General features: G+C 39.9%; 1 long non-coding RNA gene across 1 annotated transcript in view; it reads left to right on the plus strand.

The window, feature by feature from the left end:
• LOC122225910 overlaps nt 1–12,386 on the plus strand; it is a 326,370-nt gene extending 313,984 nt beyond the window's left edge. Inside the window, exon 6 of the long non-coding RNA XR_006205429.1 lies at nt 12,118–12,386. This is a non-coding gene — a long non-coding RNA (uncharacterized LOC122225910). The remainder of the gene's footprint in view (nt 1–12,117) is intronic.
• The last annotated feature ends 9,162 nt before the right edge of the window (nt 12,387–21,548 follow it).

The raw sequence follows: 21,548 nt of genomic DNA on the forward strand, positions 1-21,548 counted from the left end.
ATGGATAGTGATGAAATTAAAACTTGCAATGGTACAGAACTTTACTTAAAACAAAATGTGGACAATATTGTATACCTCATATGGAGGTTGTGAAAATATTCATTTGACAATTTCAGCCCTCTGTCGTGAAGGCACTGAATTAGACACCAGGAGCACAATGATGGTTCAGCTTTGTAAACCTGTGTGACCCATATCAGGAGTGATGGAATTCGCTGTCTGTGCCTGACTATAAGAAAGAGTGAATAGAGAGGCCAGTTCAAGGTAACAGGTCTAATTTATGGAGACAAGTGTTTTGAATACATACAAGAACAGATTTAATGATATTATATGATTGGGGTCCAAGGCAACATATATTTAAAGAAGTGCCATGATGGTGACAGATGGAGTTTTATTATGAGGGATGTATATTCTAATCTGGCTGCCACTTTGTCTTTTTTTCCCTTTAACACAAAAGGCAAGTGGAAGTTGAAATGAAAACTTCTGGAGGGGGCAAGTAATGAGTATTCTAATTATTAAAGATTCCTTTCAAGCCTTCAGATAGCACTTGGAGTTGAACCTGTCTCTGTTCAAATCCCATTAAGAGTAGAACAGCTATGCCTGAGACTGTCATGATGGTGTTTCATGCCAAGCGTTTTCTGTCAGCCCCAACCTGAGGAAAGGAGAAAGTGAAGTTCTTTTCTGCTTAGAATGCAATTCATCTTTGGAAATTAACTTCCTCACTGTTAAGGTGGTATAATGGATGCCCCTGTAGCAATGAATCTTTGCCTGTGAGGCTTTGTCTACCAACTGAACATCTATAGGCAGCCTTCTTTCTTTAGATAGGAGACAAGGCTGATGATACAATTCATGTATGTATTCTGGAGTTGGGGAAATGAGAGATTTCTCTAGTTTCCAAAGGATGTGGAAAGGGTAGTACAGGGGAGAAATTATTATTTTTTCTTGATAGTAGAAATCCGTATAAATTTAATGGTGATTACTTGTTTATTGACTGTTCTTGTCACAACAACAGCTCACCTCCTTGTGAACAAAATAGTCCTTTCAAACTCTGATCACTTCAGCTAACACTGTCACCAGAAAGGACTAGACTTTGTTGAACTAGCTCCATGTTTTAGAGTATTGCTTCAAAATTTAAGGCCAGGTCTGCACAGTGTTTGTTTTTGCAAGAGCCAGTGTCTCCCGGTGATCACAGTCAGAAACTGGAGGGGAGAGGGCCATAGATTTCCCCATTGCCCAGCATCCTGGGTTCCCTTGCCCTCCTGGCTGGATTCCACATTCAACCCTCAAGGCTTCTGACAATTTCTGTGCTGACATGCAGAGCTGACAAGCACAATAAAAACACATGAGCAGCACTGGGAAGCTGCCTGCTAAGTGTGACAAAGGAGCTCTCAACACAGCAACAGCATATGGAAAGCAGGCATGAAATTATCCCATGCTTGGGCTTAAGAACTGTGCAGTCTTTTTCTATTGAGCTCAAAATGCTGGGTGGTTACAGGCTCTTCTTTTTTTCCAGCTGTGAAAAGGCTGACTAGGTTGTCTTTGTCTGGTAGAACATTATAAATGTTGAACAAAATTTCCTACCTTCCTTTTCACTCTTCTTTTTTGCTTTGGCCCTTAAGTAGTAGCTTGCTTTCTGGATTCCCAGGAAAAATGTATGTATAGTATATGTACATATATGTGCACGTGAGCACACACATACACACACACCACACTCTTAACATACATACATGCACACACACAAGTAAATGAATAAACTCAAAGAACTTATCCTTGAACTTCTCTGCATTGGAGAATTGCTTAGCTCTCCTTAAAAGTGAGATAGGCCTGCAATTCAGTGCCCTTGTTCCAGGAAGATACCCTGATAGAAGGAAATGTACTTCATTTTCAGAGAACTTTGAGTATCTTCTGTGCTTTAAAGAAATTCAGCTGAGAACACTCTACTGAGATGCCAATCCCCAGTGGATGTGAGAATCAACAGCCACATTCTACCCTCAGGGACCGTGGAGGGCCACACACACTGAGTAACTACATTGGGAAGTTGAAGGAAACAAGTGTTAGTGGGGACAATAAGTGGAGGTGGGGGTGAGGGGTGGGGAATGGAGAGGGGGGAAGTGATATGAACAGGAGTCTAAGTTCTTTAATCCTGATTTGCAAGTCTCCCGTAGGATCAAAATAAAACATTCCTATCATCTATTTAATATCTTAATCAAGAATTGCTCCCAGTTGGCAGAGATGGCAGTTGATAGTCCTGCTTAAATAGATAATGAATGGGACTGTTTTTACAGTATGCTTTGACAGCAGCAACTAACCACATATCCTTATAGGAATAAAGAAGCAGGTCAACTCATGCTTCCTCCTTTTGGTAGCTTGTCTTCCAAGTGTTCAAGGTGATGGCCAGTCAGGACTTGGTGAAGAAGAATAATAGCTTGTCCTATGGAAGCTTTTTGACTTGAGTCATCTCATCAGTTCTGGAGGGTGAAAAGCACAGTATCATGAAAAAGTTTGTGCTGAGTTTTCAGGGGCAGGACTTGGGAGCAGTTTTAACACAGTGTGTGGGTGCTGGTACCCTGGGTGATGTTCAAAGCCATTGACATTCATGGAAGGATCCTCTTTTGTGGCTTCACTTTCTCTTTTGAAGCACACAAAGCCTGATAGAGGGAGATGAATTCTTTATTAACCTCATTTGAGCATTTATTGTATGGTAGTTATAGACCTCAGATAAGCCAAAAAAGCTGTGTTGGCACTTCCAGATTCTGGTTTTCATAGTTTTATAACTCAAAAACAAATACTACAGGAAGAATTAAAACACATCATATCTCACAGGAGAAGATGGTTTTCCTTTTGAATGATCTCCTTGAAGAAAAAAGAGAGTTGTGTTGGTCCCTAGTGTCCTCTGAGCTTTTCTAGTAATAATGACAAGGATGAGCCCTTCTCTTTCTGAAAGTTTTAGGTAGAGCATTATTTCTTGAATCCACAATAAATAACCTCAAGTTTAACTCCTTGGAGACATTATTTTTCTCTTCCAATCTGTGGCCCAGGTGAGATGAAAACCCCATGAACATTCAATGTATTGAAATAAAAACAATATGCTCTGGTTTCTCTTATCCAATCATATACCTATCCAGCTACATGATGTTGATTCAGTATCTTCGTACTCTACTAGACCTGGAGGACCCAGCATGGGTAAGGCAAACTCCTTGCCCTTACGGATAACAGATAATCACAGCACACAGTTGTTCAAAGAAGAGTAAAAGTAGTCACTGAGTGACATGGTATTATGGAGAACAGAGGCTTAGACGAGAGTGGTAGGTAAATTGGACTCAGAGAAGAACTTTTGTGGAACTGACCCCTGAGCTAAATTTTAAAGACTAGAACTTAGCCATGTAGAGTGATGTCAGGCATTCTAGGTAGAGAGAACAACTGGATCAAAGGCAAGGAGGAATTGCCAACAGGTTAGTAGTTCTGGGGAGGCAGGTGTAGGAAAGGGGTAAGGCTAAAGGTCCTGGGGGACCTTGTAAGCTAGACTAGAGGCCAGGCTACCATGGCGAAGCTATTACCTACAGTGTGATAAAATTGATAAAACTTGAGCTAGGGTAGTGTTAGATTGACAAATAAGAAAAATAATTAATTTACTATTCAGGAGATAAACCAAGTAGAATTTGGCATGCAATGAAGAAATGAGAAAAATCTAGAATGCCCCCTAGATTTCCAGCCTGTCTCTCTAGCTAGATGTTGGTTTGTGTGTAGGTAGTAAGATGACAATATATGCCGTTTGACGGCTGGAGTTGGGGTTGTCGTGGATGTCCAGGTCAGCACATCCCACAGAGAGCTGAATTGAGTTTGAGGCTTAGGAGAGAAGGTCTGGCCTGAAAAGAAAATATTGAACATCATCAACATCTAAGTGGTGGTTAAAACCACGAATGTAAACAGATTGGATTATGCAAGGGAGAGAGACAAGAGTGAGAACAGTGTATTGAATACAGAACCATGACAAAGACCTTCTTTTAAGGGTAAGATGGAAGAAAAAAAATGAATGAAGAAGACAGAGCAGGAAAGGTCAAAGAAGTGTTAAGAGAACAAGGTAAGCACATTGTCATGGAAGCTAAGAGCAGATTACAAATAATGAGGGAGCTACAGAGAGGTTTAAGATAAAACCTAGAACAAATCCAGAGGATTTAACCCATTTTATTATTCAAAATGTCAACATCCCCTTTTCCTGACACCAGTTTATCTTTATCAAAGATATTAATAAGAGAGAAACTGTGAGAAAGAGCATGCAGATGTGTTAACTGTTGTTTTGTCTGCTTCACGCTTTGTGAAGCTTGCCCCAAAGACCAGGTTTCCTACAAGGCTGCAGCTGTAGCTGGTGTGTGAGCCCATGTCTTTGCACGGTTCCCCACCACACTAGTGTTTGCTATGCTCTGAGCAGGTGGTATAGCAATTCCAGGTATCCAGATGAAATTTACACCATATTTAGAGGTTCCGTGTAAGTTTATTTTATGGGTTCATAAAGATTACTCACACCCAGCTCTAATGATTTGGGGTCATTGCTATTGTACACACAGTGTTACATGTAAGGAGATTGAATTCTACCTCAGACTTTTCCATACCACTGTCATTTTTAAATAGTTAAGCTTTCTTTCTTTCTTTCTTTTCTTCTCCCTTTCCTTTCCTTTCCATTCCTTTCCTTTCCTTTCCTTTCCTTTCCTTTCCTTTCCTTTCCTTTCCTTTCCTTTCCTTTCCTTTCCTTTCCTTTCCTTTCCCTTCCCTTCCCTTCCCTTCCCTTCCCTTCCCTTCCCTTCCCTTCCCTTCCCTTCCCTCTGTACCCTCCTCCATCCTTTCCTTCTTTCCTTCCTTCCTTCCTTCCTTCCTTCCTTCCTTCCTTCCCTCCCTCCCTCCCTCCCTCCCTCCCTCCCTCCTTCCCTCCCTCCTTCCATATGCTTCACCCCTAGCATGGAGCCCAATGTGGGGCTTGAACTCAAAGCCCTGAGATTGAGACCTGAGCTGAGATCCAGAGTTGGATGTTTAACCAACTGAGCCACTCAGGTGCCCATAAGCTTGCTTTCTTCTTTTAAATTGTAGTTTTATGGGGGCACCTGGGTGGCTCAGTCAGTCAAGCGTCCGACTTCAGCTCAGGTCATGATCTCACAGTTTGTGAGTTTGAGCCCCTTGTCGGATTCTATGCTGACAGCTCAGAGCCTGGAGCCTGCTCCGAATTCTGTGTCTCCCTTTCTCTCTGCCCCTCCCCCGCTCCCACTCTGTCTCTTGAAAATAAATAAACATTAAAAATATTTAAAAACTTAAAATAAATTGTAGTTTTATGGTTTCCTGTGACTGGTTTGGTGAAGCTGTCCTAGATCTGACTCTAACAGCTTCCACCCTGCTCCTGACTTAAGGCCCCACATATGTGTTGGGCATGAAAGAGACATGGCAGAAGTATCCCTTTTAAGTGGCTATTTCCCCAGTTCAGGAATATTCTGGCTACCTTATATTTGGAATGCGAAGGCAGGGATGATCTAAAAAAACCATGTAGTTTCCCAAGTGAGAGAAAATTTGCTCATATATGCAATGTTTGGGATATCTTCCTATATTCATTCATTTTGAGAATATACTGGCAAGACGGCTCATTTGTGTTGTCACATGCCTTTCCTGAATTGCCACTTCTCCACATTGTTTCCATGGCAGAGATTGGTAATGCATCATACATTGGTTACTGTGCTCCAGTTTAGTCTCAGAATCCTTGTCCAGACAGAACCCCTGATAGCCACTGGGAATTAATGCAAGCTCTTTGCTGGTTGTGGCCTGCTGTATCCAGTGCTGAATCAGGAACTACAGATATTACAAAAAATCAAGCACATTTATTTCCTGGGTTGTTATAATTAGGCTGAAGAAACAAAATCTTTCTGAGTAATTGAAAGGCTATATTCAACTGTGCAATCTACAGGGGAAGGAGAACCAGAGTCACTATATTTGATTCTTTAATATTCAAGTATTGGCTAGAAAGTTGGGGTTGTAGGGCTTTTGAAACCTTGGGAGCTACCTATCAGGAATGTAGCGGCACCCACAGCACTGGCTATCAGTATTGATCTATGAAAGAATCATGTGAATAAGTCATTTAAAATGCATATTTCCTGGGGCACCTGAGTGGCTCAGTGGGTTAGGCATCCAACTTGGGCTCAGTTCATGATCTCACGGTTCATGAGTTTGAGCCCCACATTGGGCTATGCACTGGCAATGGGGAGCCTGCCTTAGATCCTCTGTCTCCCTCTTTTTGTCCATCCCATGTTTGTTCTCTCTGTCTCTGTATCTCTCGGTCCCTCTCTCTCTCTTTCTCTCTCAAAAATAAATAAGACATTAAAAAATTATTTTAAAAAGATTTAAAATGCAGATTTCTTGGGTCCTACGCTAAGATTCCTATTCTGGAAGTATAGACTTAAGCCCAGGAATCAAGATTTTCTTAAAAATCCTATTGATTCAGATATAGATGGTCTAAGGATTCCACTTTGAAAAACACTCCATTAGCATAGTGGTCTGCAAAGTAGGGTTCACACAGTCCTTTATGGTATGAGAATACAATTTTAGAACTTTTACTTGTGTTTATAAAAAAAATGTTCTTAAACTTTTCTGCTGATTGGCACTGGTGCTCTCGTTGAAACTGTCCAACAATTAGCTGGTCATATCCTGGGTAAAATTTGCAGAATGAGCTGAGTGGGAGTAAAGTTGAGTTTTGCTTATTGTGATATAGTTAAGATTTATATTGCCTTGCTAAGTGGATTTAAGGGTCAGTGATCTTGTTTAATTAACCTACCCCTCCCAATATGGGTGAGTGCCTTAAAACAGATTTCTACAAAGAACCTGTGAATTGATGATAATGCTAAAGGAACATCCACAAGGGAACAAAAGCAAATGGCCATGCTGGCAATTGTCTTGCTTTTTCACAGCTCCTGGTCAGCTACATAAAAGGGCAAAAAACAGTGACGATCTAATCAGATATGACTACCAAGAAGACTATTTGAAATATGGATTTTGAGCCGCTCTCATTAATGATAAACCTCTCTCAAAGTGCCCATCACATCTTGAGAGATTAACTTATGCCATCCTGATCAGCAAGGCAGAATCACAATTAGAGAAGCATCAGAAGAATTAGGAGAGTGTGGTGCAAAGGGTAGGAGTCAGACTACTGGTTTGAATTCACATTCTGGTGCTTACCATCTGTGTGACCATGAGTGGTGGGACCATCTGTGTGACCATGAGTGGGAAACCATCAGTTTCCCCATTTGTAAAATGGGGGTTAATAATACCTACCTTGGAGAGCTATTAGGATTGAATGAGTTAGTACATGTAACGTGCTTAGGCGAAAGTCTGGCATAGGGTGCAAGCAATATAAATATTAGTTTAAACATATAGTTTATCCCATTTTATGTCCTCATTTATAGATTTCTTTTTTTATATTCTATATGGGTATGTTTTATTAAAATTTGTAAATAAATACACTGACATTGGTGCTACATGCTCAAACACTATGGCCGGTAAGGGTGAATGAGTAAAAGATATATAGTTCACTTTCCAGCAGATATTGGCTCTCCTAAAAGTTTCCCAGGCCTCTGAGTATAAACAGTAATTTACATCACCCTTAACTGGGCCTGGGGGCAAGGTCTACACTGTTGGCTGGGGAGGCCTAGGAAGAAAAGCAAAAACATATCACTTTTTGACAATCTTCTCCCCGCATCTCTTCTGTACATTAAACATTCTGACCTAATTGTCACTTTATGCTGCTTTCTTTCATATCTTGTTTTGCTGGTCCTCATGTCCGTCACACCAAGATATTACCTGAGAGAGTGTTTGGAAATGTGCTAGTTCGGAACTTCTGAGGAGTGTTCCTGCTTCCCTGCTCCCTATGTTCTCTCCCTGGCGGCACCCGACCATCCGCTCCAGGGGCTCTGTTCAGGGGCATCAGTGCTGCCCTGAGCCAGACATATCCAGGCCACATGGACAAATGTGTGTACAAATACAGTTCTTCCCTTTTCCACTCAGTACAGCTAAGTGAGACTGAATTTTTTTTTCAAAAACAGTATTACTGAGAAGAACATGGAAGGGAATAAACAAAGAAAATGCTAAATGATTGAAATAAAAGAGAAAGTCCAATATTTCATCATTTACTGAACATTCCTCCATATCTTTTCTCAGTGTGTGTTAGCAAACCCCTACCCAGGCTGGCTTCAGGTTGGATCCTCTGTGCCTCTCCAGGGTCTATTTTTTAGTTGTCATTGCCTACAGGTCAGAGTCCATATTGTGTAAACTTTCACTTAGTTTCTTCCATATTCTGACTCAACACCTTGAGTGTTCATGCACAGGATTGCACCGGAAGACCTTGAATGTCTCCCCCAACTTTTCTCTCCCTATCTCTCCCAGTAGACTCTTGTCTAAGACTGTTTTCGTATTTTCTGAACACACCCAGCTCATTTGCTCATGGCCTCTTCCTAGAGTCTTCTCCCAGTGCTCTCACCTGGGATGAGTCCTATCTGGCTTCCTTGGACCCCTCAACTTTTTCCTTACTTGAAGACCCTTATAGACCAGAGAAAAGGGTACCCTTTGGTGCATCTCAAATCATGCTCCAGAACTGGCTGTCCACCTTGTCTGTTGACTTTCATCAGAGGTCTTTATGAAGGGCTACTTGATTTGCTGCAGAGTTTTCAGGGGATATTTTAAAGGAGTCTTTCTTTCTGGCTCAGGTCCTCAAAATCTAGATCCATTCTAAATATAATCATGTCTCATAGAACCTCATAGAACCATTGCATCTCAGGTTTGAAAAGGTCTACCTCCTACTTCCACCAAATGTGTGAGTCCCCTTTGAGCATCCCAGTGCATACATCCTTGTTAGAACACCTCACGTGGTGGTGACCTCATAGCCTCTCTAGCCATCTCATTCCCCAAAGCAGAATATCTTTCATTGATTTTAGAATTGATGTCATAGAACACAGTGTGAATTTCAAGACAACACAGCAAAGAGTAAAAATAAATAAATAAATAAATAATGAGCTCGTGATGAATTTAGAATGTGATCAGACTGTTTGGGTGCTCCGGAAACATACATTGAATAGAGCCAGATTACAGAGGTTTAACATTTGTTTAATGTGTGTTTTTGGCTAATTTTTCTGTCCTTTGAAACAGATGGGCTTGTCTTAGAAAATGTTAGCATTCTACAGTGGTTAAAGGCCAGAGGGCAGAGAACTCTGGTCCTTTGAAATGTAGCCTTCTTTTCTAGGCACTGGAAGACTTAATAAGACTAAGCTATTATAATTTATTGGTGCAGTATTGACAATAGGCTTGTTGCTGTGTAAAACACAAACATACATTAGCTTTGCCCCTGGGACATACACGGTAGATGGAGAATGCCTGTTGACAAAGTTGATTAGATTATTTTAAGCACGTGGATATTCCTGCTTTACTGTTTTAATTGTTTTGATATTGTTTTCATCTTTATAGCTTGTCTCAGTCTCAAGGGAATCCTATTACTCAGATGGTGCTTCAAAGGCCTGTGTCAGCCACGCTCTCCAGCTTCCACTTGCACCAGATCCTGATGTTAAGTTCCTATGTTGGCCTGATCTATCAGCACTGATTCCTTTATTGATTTCTTTTTCTGTGCAGTGGTTGATGGTACTGAGAACACAGTCAAGCCCTTAACACACCCTTAGACATAAATATGCATCTTATTAAATGCTTTAAGTGAGCTAAAAATGAAAGAAAAAGAGAGAAAAACCACATATTTTGTTGTTGTCTTTCACGGGTCAAGCAGTAACAGCTGAAGGCAGGAGGCATTGCCAAGTCCCTTTGTGGGAGGTAGAACAATGCTCTCCTCCCCCCAGAATGCCCGTGTCCTAACCCTCTAAACCTTTGACTCTGTTAATTTACATTAAGGATGCAATTAAAAGTGTAGACCTTTAGATGGGGAGATTATCTCAGATTATCTAGATGGGTTCAACCTAATCACACAAGTGTTTACTGGAGGACCTCTCCCAGCTGTGGTCAGAAGGCAGTATTCCTGTGCAATGAAGGTCAGATTCAGCGTGCTGGCTTTGAATCTGGAGAAGGGGGACCGCAGGTCAAGGAATTTAGATGGCCTCTAGAAGTTAGAAAAGGCAAGGAAACAAATTTTCCCTTAGAACTTCCAGGAAGGAATGCAGCCTTGCAGACACCTTGGCTATAGTCCAATGAGACCCATGTTGTACTTCTGACATACTGTAAGCCACTAGCTGTGCAGTAATTTGTTACAGCAACAACAGAAAATGAAAACACTGTATTTTGCAGAATATAGTGAAGGCAAATATATTTATGAAAATATATTTTTCATATTTACTGGGAATATAGTCATTAAATTCTGTATCTGGAAAGACTTGCAGCAAAGTCAAATATAGCCTATCCATATAAAGCTGAGGAACTGGGCTGGGTGTGTGTGTGTGTGTCTGTGTGAATGTCTAAGTGCCCTGATTGCTATTTGTTTTGGAATCATCAGAGTGGGAGTGACTGACACTTCCTGGAACTCTTTGGCAATCCAGCCAATAATATTTTTTGCATGTACAAGTGACCTTTCTAAAATGTTAACATTCCCCACCTTAAATCCTTTTGTTGTTCTTCTTTTCCTTCAATAAAATCCAAGCTTTTTATCATGCTTAACAAGGCTCTTCAAAAAATAGCCCGTCTATTCCTACAGCCGTTCCTTTTACCACTTCTGTTCCAGCCATACCACTGCTTGCACTTCATGCTTTCTTACCTCCATGCTTTGCACATGCTCTCCATGGCTCGCTCCTATTCATTCGTGACAGCACAGACATTATCCTCTCTAAGAAGACTTCCTGCTGGTCTCCAGACATTCCCAACACCCCCTCCACTCACCTTCATAATCACATAGAAGCATCTGTCATACTGTATTAGGATGTATTACTTCTCTATTTTTTTATGAGCTCCTTATAGACCAACAGAACACCTTTCATCTTTAACCTTAATGACTACTGCACTCTCCTGGCTTCTAGGATGCACTCAGTAAGCACTTGCTAAATGAAAGGATTTGCCATACTCTTACTGTCTGTGAAAACCCTGCAGCATAGATTAGGAATCAAGAATTTGGCTCAGGTATTTGGCAAGTACAGTGATTCCTTTTTAACACTTTAGAGGTGGCCAGCGATTCCTGATTCTTCTTATTTCCCCACAGTGTATCTCCCCTAGTTTGAACAATGCAAGGAAGTATAGGAAAAAACCACAAAGTCTGGAGTAAGAATGTCTTTTTGGGGGGCACCTGGGTGGCTCAGTTGGTTAAGCATCCGATTTCAACTCAGGTCATGATCTCACGGTTCATCGGTTCGAGCCCCATATTGAGCTCTGTGCTGACAGCTCAGAGCCTGGAGCCTGCTTTGGATTCTGTGTTTCCTTCTCTCTCTAACCCTCCCTTACTTGCGCTCTGCCTCTCTCTCTCTCTCAAAAATAAATAACAAAAAATAAAAAAAGGGATTTCTTTTAAAAAAGCATGTTTTTTAAAAGTTTCTTTTCTTATTAATCATTTATTTTGAGAGAGACAGAAACAGCATGAGTGTGGGAGAGGCAGAGAGAGAGGGAGAGAGAGAATCCCAAGGAGGCTCTGTGCTGACAGTGCAGATCCCGATGTGAGGCTTGAACCCATGAAACTATGATATCATGACCTGAGCTGAAACCAAGAGTTGGTTTCCAGGCACCCCTGGAGTAAGAATTTTTAACCTGGAGCACAAGGACCCCCTAAAATTCCATGAATGGGCTTCATGTGGCCTTGGGGACCACCTGAAATGTGTGTGTGTGTGTGTGTGTGTGTGTGTGTGTGTGTGTGTGTGTGTTTGTGTGCACGCGTGCGTGTGTGTTATGTAACTTGTTTATATGTATCTGGGGGAAAATCAGAGATTTGTTCATAATCTCAAACCAAAGTGGTCCAGGGATTCTGTAATAATAATGGACAGTGCAGCTGTGGAGAAACATATTCAAACCTTCCTCTGACTTGAGGCTACTCGCATTCAGTTTCAAGCTTCTTTGTTTTGGAAACTTTTGTCACCGCATTTGCACCTAATGGAAGAAATTTTTTCTGTTCTTGCTTTATAGGCGGTTTGAAGAGGAAGCCTCCCTGGCATGGTGGTCCAGGCTGATATTTCTTCCATATGGACAGTGGAGGGTGTGATTCTGATACTCTTCTAGTAAACAAGTGGGATATCAGGATCAGGGTGGCTTAAACAAGTCATTTACATGGTGGTATTTCACATTCTTTTGAGACTGATAGGGGACTTCAAAGTGTCACTTAGCTTCACCACTTGCCTTGAAGAAAACTTTCCAATCAACTGTATCAATTGGATTAAGTTTTATCCCACTTGTTAAGTATGCTTCCCCTGCCCCTGAGAAGCTGGTTGCCTAATCCTACCCAACACACTCCATGGTTAAAGGGCCACTTGGAAAAAACCAGAGTTGAGTTGCTTGGGAAATTTTCTGTATCTTGCCTTTTCCGTCAAGAGTGAAGAAGTGGAGAGAGAAAAAATGTTACCATGGGTTTAGATCCTTTGGCTAAACGGTGTGCAGTCTTCCAGAGCTGGGCACCTGATGTGTTCTCTAAACAGGCAGCATGCCTGCACAGGGAAGCCTTTCTGCAAATAAACCACAAAGTCACAGACTTGGGCATAGCATTTGAATAAGAACAAGAAGAGAACCAATATCCTTTCCTCAAGGTCACCATCTATGTCTCTGTGAACTCATCTGGGGGTCCTGAAGAAACTATGTTGATAATTGGGGAATTTTTCCTTGGAGAAGGATGAGTTTCTGACTGTTGCATCCAAAATTTATCTAACATTGTCAAAACTGTGAGACCAGGCAGGGAGAAACTGGCTGTCCTGCCATTGTGCCTCAGTTAGTGGTCTGTCTGCATTGAAGGCTGCAGTAGTGATTTGGGGGCATATATGAATCAGCGTGAAAGGCTCAATATAGTGATTGGAATCTGTAGCATTCATTCATTTATTAAAACATCAGTTGTTTAGGGGCGCCTGGGTGGCGCAGTCGGTTAAGCGTCTGACTTCAGCCAGGTCACGATCTCGCGGTCCGTGAGTTCGAGCCCCGCGTCAGGCTCTGGGCTGATGGCTCGGAGCCTGGAGCCTGTTTCCGATTCTGTGTCTCCCTCTCTCTCTGCCCCTCCCCCGTTCATGCTCTGTCTCTCTCTGTCCCAAAAATAAATAAAAAACGTTGAAAAAAAAAAATTAAAAAAAAAACATCAGTTGTTTGGAGTACCTATTGTGAGGCAAACGTTCTGTGAGGCCCTGAGATTCTCTTAGGTATATTTGGCTACAAGGAGCTCAGTTATTTTAATAGAAGAAGTCAAAGATAGACTCTTAGCTTTGTCTATTTTGCTGTAAATTTATCCATCCACATTTATTAGATTCATATTACTCCTCTTCTACCACGTGCAGAGCTTTGAGAGATGTGTTGGCAGAGATACACAGATGGAGATGAGGGGGTGCCCATCCTTAAGTTTACTGTCTGCTGTTTGGTCTACTTTAAGCCCTCTTTTAGAAAGAGCAAGTTATGCACTCTAAATTAAAGCGTTTTCATCTCCCCTCCTTCCTCCTTCCTTCTGAAGGAACAGCTTTAGTGTAAGAGTTTTGTTCTCTATAGAGTTTGCTGGAAAGATGGCTCTAAAGGGTTGGTGCTCTCTTGCAGCAACTCGGGCTAACTTTGCTTACATTCAGTCTCATCAAAAGTCTTCAGGCCTCATAAAATCATGCAGTTAGCAAACAGAAAATAATCTTTGAAGGTTATTTTCCCTCTTTTCTCTACATAGAAGATTATCTCAATTAGTTCATAATATAGAATTTATTTAATAATTTCATGTATTTATAAAGCCCATTTTTCTTTTACCTCCCAGCAGCTTTCGCCTTTTAATGTATGGATTAACACTCACTTTCTTGTATTTTCTTGGAGGTAGGACTTTTCCCTTCCCTTGAATTACAATGAAGCCTACTAAATCTGGGCACTCCTTCCCTGTGACAATCCTATGCAAAATTTGCTTTCTTTCCCCCTGCCATTGATGAATACTGGCTCTAACTTGATGTCAGGTTAACTTTAACGAAACAAAACATAGACAGTGACTACCTTTTATCACTGTGGTTAACAAAACATATACATGATTAACTATACATGTAGAGTTCTCTGCTTTCAGGTGTTTTCCCTTTCCTAATTTTGTGTTACCTCTGTCCTTAAGTATACTCCCTTGAGGCTAAAAACAAATCAGAGCAATTTTCAGTAGCTATTTATCTGACTCCAGAGGGTCCCTGGACCTGATGATCGTCTTTGAACTGGATATTTGCTACTGAACTAGAAAATAACGGATTTTAAAAGTATGTAAATAATGTTGTTTGATGTTGAGTTTGAAGCAGTTTCCCTAGTTAAGGAAGGTCTTATGTAAATTTTTTTGTAGGGGCGCCTGGGTGGCTCAGTCAGTTGGACATCTGGCTCTTGATTTCAGCTCAGGTCGTGATCTCACAGTTCATGGGTTTGAGCCCTGTGTCAGGTTCTGCAATGACAGTGCAAAGCCTTTTTGGAATGTGCTCTCTCTCTCTCTCTCTCTCTGCCTTTCTCCCTCTCATGCTCTGTCTCTCAAAATAAATAAACTTTAAAATAAAATAAAATAAAATAAAATAAAATCCTTTGTAAACTGTAATTTTACTAATAAGCCCAGAAAATATGTGCAGTTCTTTTCAGTGACTTCTGTGTCATTTTTAAATATTTATATACTATGTATGTAGAAGGAAGTGTCCACTGATTGGTTTGAATGGTCATTTCTGTATATAATAGAGGAAAAAGATTAGAGAGGATAATGGCTAATAAATCCCTGCTGATACCTCTCAGTGGCAGAAGTTTGATGCTTCTAACTCTAGATAAAGAATAAGGTGGCCCTTTTCTGTGCTAGCGAAGCATCTACTGCTTGCGTTTATTTTAACATTTTATCACACTGCATTATAATTATTAGTATTCTTGTTTGCGTAGCTCTAAGTTTCTTGATGACGGTGAATATTTTTTTTTACTTTGTATCATTGCTTTATTTTTTGAAATACTTTCAGCTGCAAAAGAGAGGAACCCAACACAGACCAGTTTAAGCATAAAAGGAAATTTATTGGCTCAACTATCAAAAAGGTCCAGGCTCCAGTCAAGCCTGGATCCAGGGAACCAAGTGATTTTTATCAGCAATCTCTCTTTACCTCTTGTGCAGATTGCATATTAGCTGCATTTTCTCTCCTAGAAGGCTCTGCCATATAGCCAGAGAAGATGGTCTCATGTAGCTGTTGCATATTTGGAACATGTAGCTTGTGATGGGAAAGTTAGTATTTTTAAATTTTTCCAACACAATACTTCCAGAGAGAGCTCTGATCGGTTCATCTTGGGTCCCAAGCTTATTCCTCTGTGGCAGAGATAATGGAGGACATCACTGTCCATACTTGAGCCATATGTCTACTTCTGAGGCAGGTGGATGTGGTCAGCCCCACTCACACCACAGGAAATGGGAAATAGAGGATTCCCCAAAGGATTAAATATTGGGAAAATTGTAACCCTGTTAATTAACATAATTTTTGCATCTAAAAGGTAACCCAGTAAATGTTGAATAAAGCGATGAAAAGAACACCTGTTCATCCATTTGACTATTACATCTTGTCTCCCTTCAGAGTCCAGTATGAATCCCTTTTCCCAGATACCCTAACAGTTCATTGCAACCATAATGGGCTTTTACACCATTAGATTCATAGCTGATGTTGGGAAGGCATTAACTTCAAAATGGGGCATTGTTGTGAAGCTTTTCTATATTGTCTTGCCTTGATATCTGAACTCCAGTATTACAATTTAACTTTTGATGTGCCTATGAAACTATCACTAAATGCTTACAGATTTTATTTAATTTTGTAGAAATAAATTATATGACATGATAACTTTGCATACTTTCCTTCTTTAATCTCAACATTTAAGATTTGGGAGTGAATATACTCTTTATGTGTAGGCATAAACATGGTGTTAGCATGGAGGGCTCGGGATATGAATTAATTAATGGAGCTCCTTCTTACTAGGTATTAAGGAAATAATTCATCTTCTTTACTTTCTATTTTTCTATATATAAAATATGGACAACAGAACCTTCTATTCCAGGCTTTTATGATATTAAATGAAATTACATTTTATTTAATTGCCATCATTATTTTGACTATGTTTTGTCAATAATGAAAGGTGACTAGTATTCAAAGTACTGAATAATGCTCTATTGTTATAGGAGTAGGGAGTGTAGGTCTAGAATGGGGCTAGAGAATCTTAATTTCTAACAGGCACTCTGGGCAGGTGTAATATAAAACTAAATGGGTCATAAAATATAAGACTTACATATACATCTATGTAAAGTATAATATACATGTAATATATATGTAAAGTAAAATATAACATTTACATATACATAGTAGATACTATATATATGTATATATGTAAATATATATACACATATTTACATGTACATAGTAGATATATCTATCGATACTACATATATAGTAGAAATAAATGTATATGCAGTAGAAAAGTGTTCTTTCATACTTACTTGCCTCATACTTCAAATAACTTCTATTATTTAATAATGCATTCACTCATTTATTCAATTCATATTTATTTGTTGCTGTGGACAGCAAGTAAGACCAGATTCCTGGCTTCCAGCTCTCCAAGAGTGGCTTGACGATTGCAGGCAATGGTTTTGAAACATTTGTATGTGTAAGATTCACATGGTGAGCTTGTTAAAATGCAAATTATAGGATCTCATTCCCAGAGAGTCTGACTCAGTAGGTCTGGTGTGAGATCCCCTAAACCTCCATTTGCTCGTACCACAGGTGGCCTTTGGAACACACTTTCAAAGCCAGTACCCTAATCATGTGAAAATTCTCTGAAGTATAATCATTATTCTGAGAAGGTGATGAGGATATTCTGTTTGATTTCACTACAGGAATGGATTAGCAGACTTAGAGGAGAAACTGGCCACCCCGCAGTACCTAAGCCACTCCATGATGGGTTAGAAAAATGCCCAAATATGTCACGGAGGAACCTAATGCCCTTGAAAACAGGTTCACAGACCAAAGTTATAAGACTGGGCTGATATTAGCAGTTTTACTGCCAAGTTGAAGTAATAGTGAGGGAATCCCTGAATCATTTCTATTGAGTTTCCTAACATAGAATTCAGCCTCGTAAAACTTGCAGGTGAGTCAGACCTTTATCCCTCCAGCTGCTGGGGAGATCAAAGGTCTAAGAGGAGATTTTTCTGGCTCTAGATATCAATTCTACCAAAACCCTTATTGGTCATCAGCTGCAGTTTGAGGGGCCATTAACAAATGTGTTCCTCTCCAGTTTTCTTACAGATTATCCCCAACAAATGGCAGTCTTACAAGCTATATTTTTGAAAGGAATGGCTTACAATTTACCCTGGATTTTAAATAGTCGCTTCAGATGCACATGGCATCACTTAAATGCAAATCACGTCAACTATTTTCTCAAGTCAGCAAGCCTTTCTCTGCATTGTCTGTGTTGGGAGTGTTCCTGTTGATGGCTGCTTGGCCCCTGAGCCCAGAAAGACTGCAGAATACCCTTCCTTCTTTCCATCTGGAGATGGACCAAGTGCTAGGAATTGTTCCAGAGTTTCTTTCATTCTAGATACACTTGCCTAAAACAAAACAAAAAATTAAAATTAGGGATTACGGTTTTCATTTTGTAGGGCAAGAGCATCAGGTTGTATTTCAGGTGTAGACATAATTGGATAATGGATATTTTTGAAAAAAAATTCAAAGCACAATAGAAGCACACCTCCCCTGGACAGCACTTTCTCTTAAAGAACCTGCATATCTATTGCTTATATCCACCAAACTCAAGAGTTAGTGGATCCTGGTGAGAAATATTTTAAATTTTAACAATTTGTATGGTTTATTTAGCTGTCTTTATCATTCTCTTTTAACATGCCAACAGGTAATATAAAAGCACATGAGCTGTAAATTAGACTGCATTCCCAAATGAAATATGATTTATCACCTTCATAGACAGAAATAACACAATTTTCGAGTAATCCCAGGCTCCAGTGTCATAATAGCCACCAATTAAACAAAGCAACATTTTCACTGGGATGTTGCCTATAGAGGTATTATTTAATAACTTAATAGATTGCTGAAGACAACTGGATAATGGACATTGTTTTTTATTTTTTAATTAAAAGACATAATATTATGGAATAGGTTTTCTTTTTAAAGAACTTGAACACAGGCACTTTGGAATGCATGAATTTGTTTTCAGGGATCTGAGATTCAGGGACAAACCTTGATTTCTGTTTTTTTTTTTAATTTTTTTTAATGTTTATTTATTTTTAGAGACAGAGCAGGAGCTGGGAGGGGCAGAGAGAACGGGAGACACAGGATCCAAAGCAGGCTCCAGGCTCTCAGCTGTCAGCACAGAGCCCGAAGCAGGGCTCAAACTCATAGACCGCGAGATCATGACCTGAGCCAAAGTCGGACGCTCAACTGACTAAGCCACCCAGGCACCCCTCTAATAACCCTTTAAATCAGATCATGGCTTCTTCTGTCAAGGATCAGCCAGGGTCGGTCCCTCTTCTCTTTCCTGTGTGTAAATGAACAATGACCCAAATAAGAATAGAGACTATTCAGAACTTGCTATAGCAAGAAGTTAACCACCATTACTTTGTGTCTGGCAGAGACTCAAAGGCTGGCAGAATGGTGATAAAGCTTTATGATGCAAAAAGGAGATATTTTTGGTTATGCTGTGAGTAGAAGTTGTTCAGGAAGCCTGAGTTGGGCTAACTAGAGGGCGGATGCATCTTAGCTGATTGGTTTGAGGAGTATATTTGGTCTTATGTCAGAAGAGGGGATAAAACAATAGGGAAGCTGGCAGTCAGTGACCAACTCCTGGCCATTATTGGCTAATTGCTGTAGAGCCTGCGATTTGACTTTCTGGGCTGGTTGCTGCAAAGTTGTGGGCCAGAGTTCTATTGTCATCTTTGGTCTGGCCATTGTCCTTTTATATATTCATCTTTTCATCCACCCTTTTGATCATTGTCTTGATTATGGGGTTGAGTATTTCATCAAACTCTAGAAATTCAGATCTTCCCCTTTGAGCATTGTCCAGTTATCTCCATAATCAACAGTGTCATGATATTTTCTTCACTCTATCCACTATTTCTTGTCCCCTAGCTTTTTGCTATTATATCATCATGCAGATCATGTGTGGAGAGAGCAACTATGAAGAAGTATTTAAGGCTATGGATAGAATATGGTGGTCCAGCATCATGATCACTATGATAAAAACAATAACAATCCCTATAAGATGCTTTGGAACTGGGAACCTCAACTGCTCAACCCAGGCCAAGAGATCAAGTCCCATAGGCTGTTGTCTGTTTTATTGATCCAAATACAGGTGAAAGTATTACCCATGGCACAGACACTGCCATAGGTAGACAATAAGAATCTAGAGCAGTGCAATTGCCTGTCAATACCTGTGACATTGAGTTTAGACTGTTCTCTATTCCAGGTAGGGCAGAGATGGTATTGTTAATAATTTCTTCCAGAGCCACTGATAAGTTTGTTACAGTCCTTTCTATTTGTATAGTTCCCACCAATGAGAATTCCACTTTGATTTTTAACATAATGAATGAGTTATGTGAACACCCAGGTAGAAAGCCTGAATGATCGAGGATGGGCTTCACTTTGGAGCTCTTATCTGAGTTGAAATTTTGAGCCTTGGTGATTTATAGAATTAGGATCTCTGTGTATAGGATGTGTCAGAATACTATTCCTAAAATACATGAGGTTTTAGTGTGAGGCAAACAAGGTCAGGTATCCTGGCCACAGAAGAAGTAGTATCCTCTTTTACTGGAATAGTAATCTTGGCATCAGGAATGAAGTGGTTGTTCATGAGATAAGGTCATAACCAAGACCTCACCTCAGCTGGGTTACATATTTGGATCTCTATCAGTTTCGTATAGGTGGCAATTTTTTGGCCCATCAATATGAAGGTTGCTGAATTCAATTTTAGAATTACTTAGAATCTGACCAATAGATTAGAATAATTGTTTATTTTTTTCTGGGAGATAGAGGCACTAACAAAATCACAGGTTGATTTGTTTAGGTTATTTGTCCATGTAGGTGAAGTGTAAATACCATCAGATTTAATTCCCTGTGGTCTCATTTGATGAGGTTTTTACCACTGGGGCTCTGACAATTGATGACATGAAGTAGTCAATAAGAATGAAGGCAGAGGCTACTATTTGGGATAAGGTAAGAATGGCTCTAAAATGAGTAAACTCTGGTCTAATGCTTGTAATAAGGTAGGAAGAAAAGAGAAAAATATCATTGTAGGAATAACAACTAGATGTTTATAGAAAATGAGAAGAAAAATTATTATAAGCAAGCAAACACCAAAACAGGAATTAGACAGGGATCTTAGTCTATGTCCTGGGTGAAAGGTGTCTACTATTTGAGATTATTAGCTTGTTTTGAAGGTCTTAGGCCAGCTCCATACTGCTAAAGACTGGCTGCTTCTAGTGGATCTCTGAGAATCCTCAATTTGGAAGGCTGTATTGGAATAGCGTTCTAATTGGGTCAAATTTGGAATTCCTTCCTTAGCTATGAAATATGGACCCAATGTTGTATTAATGGAGTTTCACTGTTGCATTTATTATTACAAGAACTTCATAAAGTCCTTCTCAATGAGATTAATGAGCAGTTTTTCTCTGATGTATCTTCCAATAGACAAAAAACTTCTGGCCCAAGATCATGAAGATGGGTCTAAGAAGATGTAGAAAGTCAGCCTTAAACTGTTGGTAATAAGACTGGGTATAATATATGAGTCCTTCACAGTATTTTGCCATAATTTCACACAGCAGGGCAAGGTTACTTACTATCAGAGGTAAAATCCTAAAATTCCTGGACCTTCCAGTTACCACTTTCTAGGATGATAACTGATGTGTTCTCAAGGCAATGGACTGTTTGGCCATAAGGGCTTGTAAAGTACTTTTGGTCAGAGGAATTTAAGGGTTTCTGAAAGTTCTCATAATTTTAATTTAAATGTTACATTGATTCTTTCAACTTTTTCAGAAGATTGTAGTGGTAAGGGCAGTGTAGTTTTTGAGTAAGAGGTAATGTGTTACAATTTTGTTGATAATTGTTCACATAAAATATGTTTGTTAGTCACTTGGCGTAAAAGTTGGTCTGCTCTGGGTTGGAAACATAAAATCAAACAGCTTTTTAGCAACTGTAAGGGCTGTAGCCTTTGGCAAGGAAGTGCTTCAGCCCAGCCTGAAATTAGATACACAATAATTAAAATATATTCAAATCTCATGGAGAGTAGAAGCTGAGTAAAAACCACCTGAAGATATTAAAAAGACTCCTAGACCCCTTAGTTTCTGTTTATGTCCCACCTTTATAGTTTTTCCAGTATTATGTTGCTGATAGTTCACACATGACCTGAAAATAACTTAA

The sequence above is a fragment of the Panthera leo genome, chromosome C1, assembly GCF_018350215.1.
Source record: "Panthera leo isolate Ple1 chromosome C1, P.leo_Ple1_pat1.1, whole genome shotgun sequence".
Lineage (NCBI taxonomy): Eukaryota > Metazoa > Chordata > Mammalia > Carnivora > Felidae > Panthera > Panthera leo.